Source organism: Anolis carolinensis, chromosome 3 (assembly GCF_035594765.1).
Source record: "Anolis carolinensis isolate JA03-04 chromosome 3, rAnoCar3.1.pri, whole genome shotgun sequence".
In the NCBI taxonomy this organism is placed as follows: Eukaryota; Metazoa; Chordata; class Lepidosauria; order Squamata; family Dactyloidae; genus Anolis; species Anolis carolinensis.
The window spans coordinates 266,929,081-266,941,522 of record NC_085843.1 but is presented as its reverse complement, the minus strand read 5'-3'; the positions used below and the strand labels follow the sequence as shown (position 1 = coordinate 266,941,522).

General features: G+C 45.3%; 1 long non-coding RNA gene across 1 annotated transcript in view; it reads right to left on the bottom strand.

The window, feature by feature from the left end:
- The window catches only part of LOC134297886 (uncharacterized), a 414,859-nt gene extending 409,950 nt beyond the window's left edge, over positions 1 to 4,909 (bottom strand). Inside the window, exon 1 of the long non-coding RNA XR_010004837.1 lies at positions 2,010 to 4,909. This is a non-coding gene — a long non-coding RNA (uncharacterized LOC134297886). The remainder of the gene's footprint in view (positions 1 to 2,009) is intronic.
- Positions 4,910 to 12,442: the final 7,533 nt, after the last annotated feature.

The window sequence follows — 12,442 nt, the reverse complement described above, 5'->3', positions numbered from 1 at the left end:
GCAGCTCGCCCTGGCGACCTGCGGCCGCGTCTAGGAAGGGAGAATTGGGCGATCCCTGCTGTGTGCATGCACACAGCAGAGATCGCCCAATCCTCCTTTACTTCCTGGACGCGGCCGCAGCTCGCCCTGGCGACCTGCGGCCGCGTCTAGTAAGGGAGAATTGGGCGATCCCTGCTGTGTGCATGCACACAGCAGAGATCGCCCAATCCTCCTTTACTTCCTGGACGCGGCCGCAGCTCGCCCTGGCGACCTGCGGCCGCGTCCAGGAGGGAGAATTGGGCGATCCCTGCTGTGTGCATGCACACAGCAGAGATCGCCCAATCCTCCTTTACTTCCTGGACGCGGCCGCAGCTCGCCCTGGCGACCTGCGGCCGCGTCCAGGAGGGAGAATTGGGTAAGGAGGAGGCAAGTGGACAATATCAACAGAAAGGAGGAAACCATGAAAATGAACAAAATCTGGCAAACATCATTTTAAAACTCTAAAATCAGGACAGTAAATAAAGAAACACACTCTGAAAAAGGGAATTCCAGACATGAAACAACCAGGTAACACCTCCCAACAAAGGATTCCCACAGGTAGGAATCAGCCAGACCTTGAAGCTGCAAGGCTTTTCACTCTAATCAAGGTGATTAATTGCAACATTCACACTTGCCTCCAACAGACAAGAATTCTTTCTCCCACCCTGGACCTTCCACAGATATATAAACCTCTCTTGCTTAGTTTCCAACAGACCTCACAACCTCAGAGGATGCCTGCCATAGATGTGGGCGAAACGTCAGGAGAGAATACTTCTGGAACATGTCCACGCAGCCCGAAAGACATACAACAACCCTAAAGGGTAAATGTTTTCCTCCTGACATTAAATCCAGTCATGTCTGATTCTGGGGTTTGGTGCTCATCTCCATTTCTAAGCCAAAGAGCCAGCCTTGTCCGTAGACTCCTCCAAGGTCATGTGGGATGACTGCATGGAGCGGCGTTACCTTCCCGCTGGAGCAGTACCTATTGATGCACTCACATTTGCATGTTTTTGAACTTCTGGGTTGGCAGAAGCTGGGGCTAACAGTGAGGGCTCACTCTGGTCCCCCAATTCAAATCTGCTGCGGCCTTTCAGTCCAGAATTTCAGCAGCTCAGCGCTTTCACACGCTGTGCCATCAGGGGATATTATTTCCTAAAGGTTGTGAATATACAATATTTCTGATTGGTTTTTTTTGTCTGTTAGAGGCAAGTATGAATGCTGCAATTAGGAAAAATGATAAGGATGTAAAGACCTTGCAGCTTTAAAGCCTGGCTGTTTCCTCCCTGAGTGAATTTTTTGTTGGGAGGTGTTAGCTGGCCCTGATTGTTTCCTGTCTGGAATTCCCCTGTTTTCAGAGTGGTGTTCTATGCGATATGTTATGTGCTTCTGCCGTCTGTGGCCGTGAGAAAACAGAGGATTTACCAGACTTTGATGATGGGAATACTTTGTTGGGAGGTGTTAGCTGGCCCTCTCACGATATATTGAAAACATTGACTACAAAAATGCGTTGGATAATCCAGAACATTGGATAAGCGAGTGTTGGATAAGTGAGACTCCACTGTGATTACTACATAGCATTAGTATGCATGGAACTACTTTTTCTGTCAAATTTGTTGTCCAACATGATATTTTGGTGCTTAATTTGTAAAATCATAACCTATTTTGATGTTCAATAGGCTTTTTCTTAATCTCTCCTTATTATCCAACATATTTGCTTATCCAACGTTCTGCCGGCCTACTTATGTTGGATAAGTGAAACTCTACTCTACATGTTTAATGTTTAATCCCTTGTTTTGGGAGTTGTAGTTGGTGACTGAATGTTTTGTTAATTAATTAATTGAGTAGGGAGTTGTAGTTGCTGGGATTTATAGTTTTAATAATTATATATTATATATACTAGTTGTGCCCGACCACGCTTTGTTGTGGCGAAGTATGGTGGTATGGGAAATAAAGTATTGAGGAACTTGTGGTAGTTAAGGTAAAGGGTAAACATGTTGTCGAAGGCTTTCATGGCCGGGATCACAGGGTTGTTGTATGTCTTTCGGGCTGTGTGGCCATGTTCCAGAAGTATTCTCTCCTGACGTTTCGCCCACATCTATGGCAGGCATCCTCAGAGGTTGTGAGGTATACCTCACAACCTCTGAGGATGCCTGCCATAGATGTGGGCGAAACGTCAGGAGAGAATACTTCTGGAACATGGCCACACAGCCCGAAAGACATACAACAACCCTAAAGGGTAAATGTTTTTCCCCAGACATTAAGTCCAGTCATGTCTGATTCTGGGGTTTGGTGCTCATCTCCATTTCTAAGCCAAAGAGCCAGCCTTGTCCGTAGACTCCTCCAAGGTCATGTGGGATGACTGCATGGAGCGGCGTTACCTTCCCGCTGGAGCAGTACCTATTGATGCACTCACATTTGCATGTTTTTGAACTTCTGGGTTGGCAGAAGCTGGGGCTAACAGTGAGGGCTCACTCTGGTCCCCCAATTCAAACCTGCTGCAGCCTGTCGGTCCAGAATTTCAGCAGCTCAGCGCTTTCACATGCTGTGCCATCAGGGGATATTATTTCTTAAAGGTTGTGAATATACAATATTTCTGATTGGTTTTTTTTTTGTCTGTTAGAGGCAAGTATGAATGCTGCAATTAGGAAAAATGATAAGGATGTAATGGCTTTGCAGATTTACAGCCAGGCTGTTTCCTCTCTGAGTGAATTTTTTGTTGGGAGGTGTTAGCTGACCCTGATTGTTTCCTGTCTGGAATTCCCGTTTTCAGAGTGGTGTTCTTTGCGATATGGTATGTGCTTCTGCCGTCTGTGGCCGTGAGAAAACAGAGGATTTACCAGACTTTGATGATGGGAATACTTTGTTGGGAGGTGTTAGCTGGCCCTGATTGATTCATGACTGGATTTCCCCTGCTTTGCTACACCCATTACAATGGTCCACGCTGGCGTGGCACTTCTGAAGGACAAGAGTTCACTTCCTGAGAAAGGAAGTGTCTATTCTCCTGGGGCTGCGTTCTCCCAAACAAAACTGATCTGAAGCTAGTCTGAAGTCTGAAAAATCTTCTGAAGAGATATCATGACCAGGAAACCTTTGTGTAGTACTTGTAGACTAGAAATAACAAAAAAATTAAAATTGTTGCAAAGTTTATTAAAATATTTATTTATTAAAATGCAAGATTGGTGTTAATTCTATGTAATGTTACTATATGAACATAATGTTGTTAATAAACTTCTGGTTGTAAGGTAAACTCTTTTATCCATTCTATTCACCTCTACCTTCTACCTTTTATTTCTCGGTGATTGGGTTTTTTTTTTGGGGGGGGGGGCACCAAAATCCTGTTTCGCTTACACTTGAAAATTTCCTTGGGCCGGCCCTGACTGTGTCTGTATCCTAAGCTCTCATTAAAAAGTGTGTGTGTGTGTGTGTATTATAGGTATATCAGACCCTACCTTGAAACCATTATGAGTTCCTGAATATGAATACGTGCCTATGGAAACCTGATGTAAGGAACATCATCCCATTCAACTTGCCAGCATCAACAGAGAGCTTTTGAGGTTGCACAATTATGGAAACATCACAACATACTGTGTATACTGTTGTATAAGTTGATCTCATGTATGCATTGTGGGAAGGTTTGGGGGCAAAAATTATGGATTTTGATATGACTTGTCGATAAGTTATTCCATATAGTTGGGAAAGCAGAATCACGAATATATACCGTAGAAATCTGCCTTATGTTATAAAAAGTTAATCCTTGGTCCGTTTATCTCGATATGAGCATGGGCTGAGATGAGTCTCTTTAAGAGTCAAATAATGTCTCCCTGGCTGGTTACTGAAAGTAGCTTTAGTCCTCCTCCTCCACCTCACCGGACTCTGGTGTTGTATCTTGGATTTATGACCATCAGACTGCTCACTGATTTCTCGACTGGGGCTTTGTTCTGATTTATGGGTCTTGACCTTGAACTGTTTATTATATCAGATTCCATGCTTTGGTTTCTGAAGTCGTATAGAAAAGCACACTCACTCTAACACATGAAAAAGAGCTATACTTAGAAGAATGTGTATTGAATGTGTGAATTTGCTTTATGTGTTCATTATTAGATATGTGCAGAGCACATGAGTGTGAGCAGGGGGAGTGGTGGTCATCCAGATGTTTTTGTGCTGCACCTTTGATCACCCCTCATTCTTGGCTATGCTGGTTAAGAAGAGGACATAGCTGGCCCTAGGTATTTTTCAAGTGTAGGTGAACAGAATGTTGCCCCCCCCAACCAATCACTGAAAAATAAAAGCGTTGGATAAGCGAAAATGTGGGATAATAAGGAGGGATTAAGGAAAAGCCTATTAAACATCAAATTACATTAAGATTTTACAAATTAAGCACCAAAACATCATGTTTTACAAGAAATCAACAGAAAAAGCAGTCTTGATTGCGCCCCCGTATGTTTTGTGCCCGAAGTGACCGCTTAATTTGCCTCATTGTTGGACCGGCTCTGAGAGGATCAGTCCTTTTTAAACTTAAGGCTGATGGGAATTGCAATGCAACAGCATGTGCAATGCAGACATTTTTCTCCACCAACCTAAAGCACCCCTTGAGTGAGAACCAGACACTTTCCATATACAGTAAATTCTCAGTTAACCGGCAACCTGTGGCACAGGCTGGTTAGCAGCCAGCTGCAACAAATCATTCTGACCAAGAGGTCATGAGTTCGAGGCCAGCCCATGCCTGCGTCTGTCTCTGTCCCTGTTCTATGTTATGGCATTGAATGTTTGCCTTATATTCCCCAATTTTAAGCCATGCCTGTTCTACCTCCCAGTCCCACTCTCAGACACCACTTTTGTTTAGTCCCCTTCCCATATCAGATGATGCCAAATCAGATGACTCCTTCTCTCTCCCATCAGTGGAGAGAGGCTCCTTTCTTAAACAAACTAGCACATTTGGAGGCTTTCCTTTTCAGGACAGCTGACTAGTCCCCTCAAACGGCAATTCCATTCAGCCATTTCATCAGGGGGAAGAGGGTTCTCATGGAGGTGGCTCCATCGAGGTGGTATGGGGGAGGAGAAAGAACGGTCACTATCGACCCAGGGAGAAGCGCAACAGAGTTTTTGCGACCCTGGAGAGGATTAGGTGTGGTAGTCTACAGGACAGACCCCCCAACCTTAAGGTCCTGCTTTTGAACGCCAGATCCGTCAACGGTAAAACAGCTGTCATCCAGGACTTGATCCTGGATGAGGGGGCGGATCTGGCATGCATCACTGAGACGTGGTTGGATGAGCTAGGAGGTGTGAATCTCACCCAGCTGTGTCCTCCGGGTTTCGGGGTGCATCAACAGGCCAGGGTTGGGGGGGTGGGGAGGAGGAGTTGCGGTGATCTTTCGGCAGTCCATCGCCCTGATCAGATGCGCCGTTCCGCAATCTTCGAGGTTCGAGTGTGTTTTCCTGAAGGTGGGAGCCCGAGACAGCATGGGGATTCTGTTGGTGTACCGTCCACCCCGCGACCCAGAAGTCTCTCTGTCCGAGCTAGCAGAAGTGGTCTCCAATGTGGCTCTTGTCTCCCAACAACTTATTGTTTTGGGGGACTTTAACATTCATGCCGAGACCACATTGACAGGTGCAGCTCAGGATTTTATGGTTGCCATGACGACCATGGGGCTGTCTCAAGTTATATCTGGGCCCACACATCAGGCGGGACACACTTTGGACCTTGTTTTTATTGTGGACGGTGGGACAGTCAGAGTGGAAGAGCAAAATATTCTTCCATTGTCATGGTCTGACCATCATCTGATCTGTTTAAGTTTCACCGTGACCTCTAACCTCCGCAGGGGTGGTGGACCCACTAAGATGGTGGCTGATGGAGGCTGATGGATCCGGATGGACTTCTGAGGTCTCTTGGGGATCTTCCTGTTCTGGAGACTGGCGATCCTGTCGATGTCCTGGCTGATCACTACAATAGTGAGCTGACAAGGGCACTGGACACGATCGCTCCCGAACGTCCCCTCTCACTGCGTAGAGTCGACTCGACTCCTTGGTTCACTGAGGAGCTGGCTGTGATGAAGCGTATGAGGAGGGGACTAGAGTGCATCTGGAGGAAATCTCAGGATGTGTCCGACCAAGCACGGGCTAAAGCCGCTATTAAGGCTTACTCCGTGGCTTTGCGAGCAGCCAGGAAAGCTTTCACGACTGCCCGCATAGCGTCTGTGGCCAACAGGCCATCGGAGTTGTTCCGAGTTGTTGGGGAGCTCCTGCGGCCCCCTGAGACCCAGGGGCTTCCTGATGACTTGGCAACTCGGTGCAGCGATTTTGCGCACCACTTTGCAGGCAAAGTTGCTCAGATACGCCATGAGCTGGACTCCAGCTTAATTGTAGTTCCAGCGGAGGTAACCGAGATACCTGTCTGTCCGATTTTGTGGGATTCTTTCCGGCTTGTTCTTCCTGATGACGTGGAGGGGATTCTTGGGTCTGTGAGGGCGACCACTTGCGCTCTGGATCCTTGTCCCCCTTGGCTGGTTAAGCAGGCCAAAGAGGGGTTGTTGGATTGGTTTGTGGCTATAATAAATGCCTCCTTGGGTCAGGGGTCAGTTCCATCCTGCTTCAAGCAGGCAGTAGTAAAACCGCTACTAAAAAAGACCTCGTTAGACCCATCTGTATGTAACAACTACAGACCAATTTCCAACCTCCCATTTTTGGGCAAGGTTCTGGAGCGGGTGGTTGCCACGCAGCTCCAGGAGTTCCTTGATGACACTGATTTTCTAGACTGCTCATGGTCTGGCTTCAGGCCTGGTCACAGCACCGAGACGGCTTTGGTCGCCTTGGTGGATGACCTCCGCAGGGAACTGGACAGGGGGAGTGTGACCCTGCTGGTTCTCCTGGACATCTCAGCGGCTTTCGATACCATCGACCATGGTATCCTTCTGGGGAGGCTCTCCGGGATGGGACTTGGTGGCACGGTTCTGCAGTGGCTCCGGTCCTTCCTGGAGGGCCGTTCCCAGATGGTGAAGCTGGGGGACACCTGCTCGGACCCCTGGCCTTTAACCTGTGGGGTCCCGCAAGGGTCTATTTTATCCCCCATGCTTTTCAATATCTACATGAAACTGCTGGGAGAGGTCATCCGGAGTTTTGGAGGGTGTTGCCATCTCTATGCAGATGACACACAAATCCACTACTCGTTTCCATCTAACTCCAAGGAAGCCCCGCGGATGCTGAACCAGTGCCTGGCCGCTGTGGCAGACTGGATGAGGAGGAACAAGCTGAGGATCAATCCTGACAAGACAGAGGCCCCTCCTGGTCAGTCGCTCGTCAGATCGGGGTATTGGGTGGCAACCTGTGCTGGACGGGGTTGCACTCCCCCTGAAATCACAAGTCCGCAGTTTGGGGGTCCTCCTGGATTCAGCGCTGACGCTTGAGGCGCAGGTGTCGGCGGTGGCCGGGAGGGCTTTCGCACAACTCAAACTTGTGCGCCAACTGCGACCATACCTCGTGAAGTCTGACTTGACCACGGTGGTCCATGCCTTAGTTACCTCTAGACTGGACTACTGTAATGCGCTCTACGTGGGGCTTCCCTTGAAGACGGCCTGGAAGTTACAATTGGTCCAACGCTCGGCTGCCAGATTAATAACGGGGGCGAGTTACAGGGAAAGATCTACTCCCTTGTTCAAGGAGCTCCACTGGCTGCCATTCATCTTCCGGTCCCAATTTAAGGTGCAGACCATCATTTATAAAGCCCTAAACAGTTTGGGACCCGCCTACCTTCTTGACCGTATCTCCTACCATAAACCTGCTCGATCTCTCCGATCATCAGGGGAGGCCCTCCTGTCGCCACTGCCTATATCTCAGGCCCGCCTTGTGGGAACAAGGGAGAGGGCCTTTTCTGCTGTGGCCCCCCGCTTGTGGAACTCACTGCCCATTGAAATCAGGCAAGCCCCCACCCTTTTAGCCTTCAGGAAAGATTTAAAAACATGGCTCTTCCGGTGTGCTTTTGGAGAGTAAATGTTCCTTTGCTACTCCCCCCAACATTTATCCTCTAGACTGTTTCACTATCTGACGTCCCTGTCCCCCAAGGTTTTTATTCTGATCCCTTTCTCACCCAGAGTTTTAATTTAGTGTTCATGCGGCCCGCCCTTGTTATACTGCTGTATTGATCTTATGTTGTACTGTTTATTTTTATTTATTGTATTATTTAATTGTATTATGATATGGTTATATTGTATTGTCCTGGGCATGGCCCCATGTAAGCTGCCCCGAGTCCCCGTTGGGGAGATGGTGGCAGGGTATAAATAAAGTATTATTATGATTATGATTATGATTATGATTATTATTATTATATGTGCAATGTGATCCGCCCTGAGTCCCCTTCGGGGTGAGAAGGGTGGAATATAAATACTGTAAAAAAATAAACCATGGGGATTGTTAGAAGTTAGATAAATATATTTTTGGTTGCTTGAGAGTTACTATTAAAAACAGACGTAATTAATACTATCCTCCATACTGTGGCATATTCTGTATTGATTTCATATTAATATAGAAATACAGTAGTTAAAAGCAAATTAAGATGATCAAAGACAGACTTAATGTAACAAGTTTATCTGTCTTATCCCAACAGTTTTGTGAATGCAGTATTATTTCTTTGATTTTTTTGTCAGCTACTTGAGGAGTTACAGTTGCTTGAGTTCTGGTTAACCGAGAGCCTACTTAGAACATGGTTCCGTGTCACTGGGCAGCCCCCCTAACTTACCTGTCCCCCCTTACCTGTCAGAAATCTTGTGCAGTGACGTTGGCTGGGTGATTTGGTGCCACGGGAGGAGGGAGAGGACAACCTCCCTCCTTTCCCTCTTCCTTCTCAGTGTATGCCCTGGCCAATGTGATGCACACATATGATGGCACACAGATAGGACCCATGTTGTGGCTGGAGACGGTTGCAACATGGAAGGGGCAGATGTGAACTGCCATTCTGTGTCCTTGGGCCACCTGAGCCCAGTCAACATAGGATGACAGCGGGGACAGTTGTGACTGGTTCTATTTCAGAACCATAGGCTCTATGTCAGTAACAACCCAAATTCAATTGCAATCTTTGGACTTTCTCCTGATTTTGGCTAACACAGGGTAAGGTCACATTAAGGTGGCATTAAGGAGCCCCGGTGGTGAAGTGTGTTAAAGCACTGAGCTGCTGAACTTGCAGACTGAAAGGTTGCAGGATCAAATCCCGGGAGCGGAGTGACCTCCAGCTTCTGCCAACCTAGCAGTTCGAAAACATGACAATGTGAGTAGATCAATAGGTATCACTCCGGTGGGAAGGTAATGGCGTTCCATGCAGTCATGCTGGCCACATGACCTTGGAGGTGTCTATGGACAACGCCGGCTCTTCGGCTTAGAAATAGAGATGAGCACCACACCCCAGAGTCAGACATGACTGGACTTAACGTCAGGGGAAACCTTTACCTTTTCCTTTCACCCCATATTACTCTGGATCAGTCCCGTACAGTGTTTGGCTGCCACGAGGCTGATTCACCTCTATACTGATAGAAGTGGTTAGTGTACATGCAGCCTAGATTGCTGTTATAGTATCAAAATTGGGTCCTTTCCACCCTGAAATAATTCTCTTTTGTACATGATTAGAGTGGAATGATAGCAGGTAAATGTAGTCAGTAAAAAATTAAGTCTGGTTTTTAAGCAAAGCACTACCACTGTCTGCATGGATGGGGAGACGATGGTATGGCAGAGTGAAAACAAGACAAGAGCAACCTGAACTGTCTCTCTGCAACTGCCAGGACGTTGTAGAAAAATCATGCCACATTAATAATCGTATCTGAGGCACGATAAATAGCTTGCAATAATGGAGACAAATTCCTTTATGTATGATTGTATAATATTCCCCAGTGAAAATCTATGGGCAGCTCTGAGCTATCTAAACAGATACACATACATATCATAATGGAAATGGTAGCAGAATTAGACAAAAATAGTTTAGCATGTCATTTTGTGATATTAACTTGTAGTGACGTTTTTGTATATTTTTACTTATGTCTTGGTAAATATTTTGTTTGAAAAAGGTTGAGCACATCTTCTATGAAATGCTTGGGACCAGAAGAGTTTTGGATCTGGATTTTATTTAATTTTTTTATTTTGGAATACCTATATGTACATATACAAATGTAATGAGATGTCTTGGAGATGCAACTCAAGTCTAAACATGAAATTCATTTATGTTTCAAATACACTTTATGCACATAGCCTGAAGGTAATTTTATACAATATTTTAAATAATTTTGTGCACTAAATAAAAATGTGTGCGCACTGAACCTCCAGAAAGCAAAATTGTCACTATCTCAATCACCCATATAGATGATTTCGGAGTGTTTTGGAATTCTGGATAAGAGATGGTCAATCTGAGTTTTAATTTTTCTAAATGAATGAAAAATATCACAAGCCCTTCTCAAATCACTTTGTATGCACAGAAGGAAAGCAGATAAGGCATGATCTGTCCTTCTCTCTCCATCTTCCATTTAATTCCCCACATAATGGTTTCAGTCCTGTTGTTAGTCTTGACTAGAGTAAAGCCATTACATGAATTGGGCTTCTCTCTCTGTTGATTCACCTATGACCATTTGATTCAATGGATCTCCTTGAGGGGAAACTAGCTATCAAGATTCAGCTCAAATTGTGCAACAGAAGCATAACATGCTTGACACTTTAATGGAAGAAAGGTTTCATTCTCTCAGATGTGATACCTTTGAGAAAAGTGGACACTTTTGGGAAAAAGAAGTCTGAACATAAGATATTCGATAGTTAGATTAATCCGACTCTTACTCCAGATGACAAGATATGAAATAAGGCTGCCAAGAAGGGTGTGAAACCCCATCTAACTTTTGTTAGTCTTCTTAGCACCCCATCAGTAGTATTGGCTCATTCGTGCTCCTTATCTTATTGAGAGCCTTTACTTTTTCTCCTCTCATGGACCTTTGTATACATTTTGGTATGCACCTTCCTTGATACATTTGTATGCAATTTCCTTAATGTACACTTAACAGGTAGAGGAGCATATGTTTGTTTGCATTTTCCCATTTTCTTGCATATGAGTGAAAAAATGCAAAGGAAAATAACCTGACTCTGAATGTAGTATCACAATGAATGATATATCTGCACTCTAGTTAATAACCTCCAAGGCCATGACTTTCACAAATTGATAAAAAAAATAGGTGTATGAAAATTTCTTTATCATTTGCTGAAAAACAGCATAAAGCATTGTGCAGTCTTATGGCTTCTGCTTCTAGTTCTCATTGCCTATTCATCCAGACATTTCCCTCTGATCTTGCTGTCTGTATCCACTCAAAACCATGGCCAGTTCTTTTCTTTTTCAGGTGCCGCAGGGGTTGGCATTCCCTATTTGCAGTGCCTCCTCCCGAACGTACTCTAAAGATACTGAAGAACAGCCGCTCCCTGCTTAGTAGGATCAGAGGAAAGATTGGAAAGGAGGTAAGATTAGAGAAGCATCTGGTTATGGAATTAATGCAGTTTTACAATATTTTAACTGCCTTGGCTCAATGCTATGGAATTATGAAAGTTATGGTTTGGTGAGGTGCTAGAACTCTTTAGCAGAGAAGGCTAGAGACCTTACAAAACTACAACCTCCATGATTCCATAGTATCACACTATGGCAGTTAAAGTGGTGTCAAACACCATTAGTTCTATGGTGCTAATTAACATTATGCCCTTCTAACCCAGTGTTTCTCAACCTGTGGATTCCCAGGTGTTTTGGCCTACAGCTCCCAGAAATCCCAACCAATTTACCAGCTGTTAAGATTCTGAGAGTTGAAGGCCAAAACATCTGGTGACCCACGGGTTGAGAACCACTGTTGTAGCCAGTTACATAATTAGTACTGCAGTGATGAGACCCTTGCGGGACCTGGGTAGATTTCTTTTTGTATCTGGCTATGGGGACGTAGCCAGATGCTCCTCCAATCCCACCTGCTTGCCACAAAGCACAAAATGATTGCACGAGGCAGCTTCAGGGGCTTTACATTAGTCAGGGGATATATAACTCAGCACAATGCATGTCCATATGTTTATTTATGCTACATTGAGGTGATGCTGGATTGAGACCCATATATATTTAACTACCTGCAGCTCAAGAGAATTCTCCACACATTTGATGCAGTGGATTGTAGGCCACAAAGGTTTATGCTGCAATACAGCTGCTAGGCTTTAAGGTGCGAAAACAACATTTGTTATACATAAGAGGTCCCTTTATAGAACAAAATGACTGTAATGTCAGCCTGCACAACAAATCACAACAGGAATTCAATGGTTTGAATTTCTGACCCAAATACCTTACTGTCAGTCTGTGAAGGAAAATGCTTATTTTAGACTGAACAGACCTGAAAATATATTTCTATACACGTTGGGGAGGAGGGAGAGAGAATGAGTGTCCTGG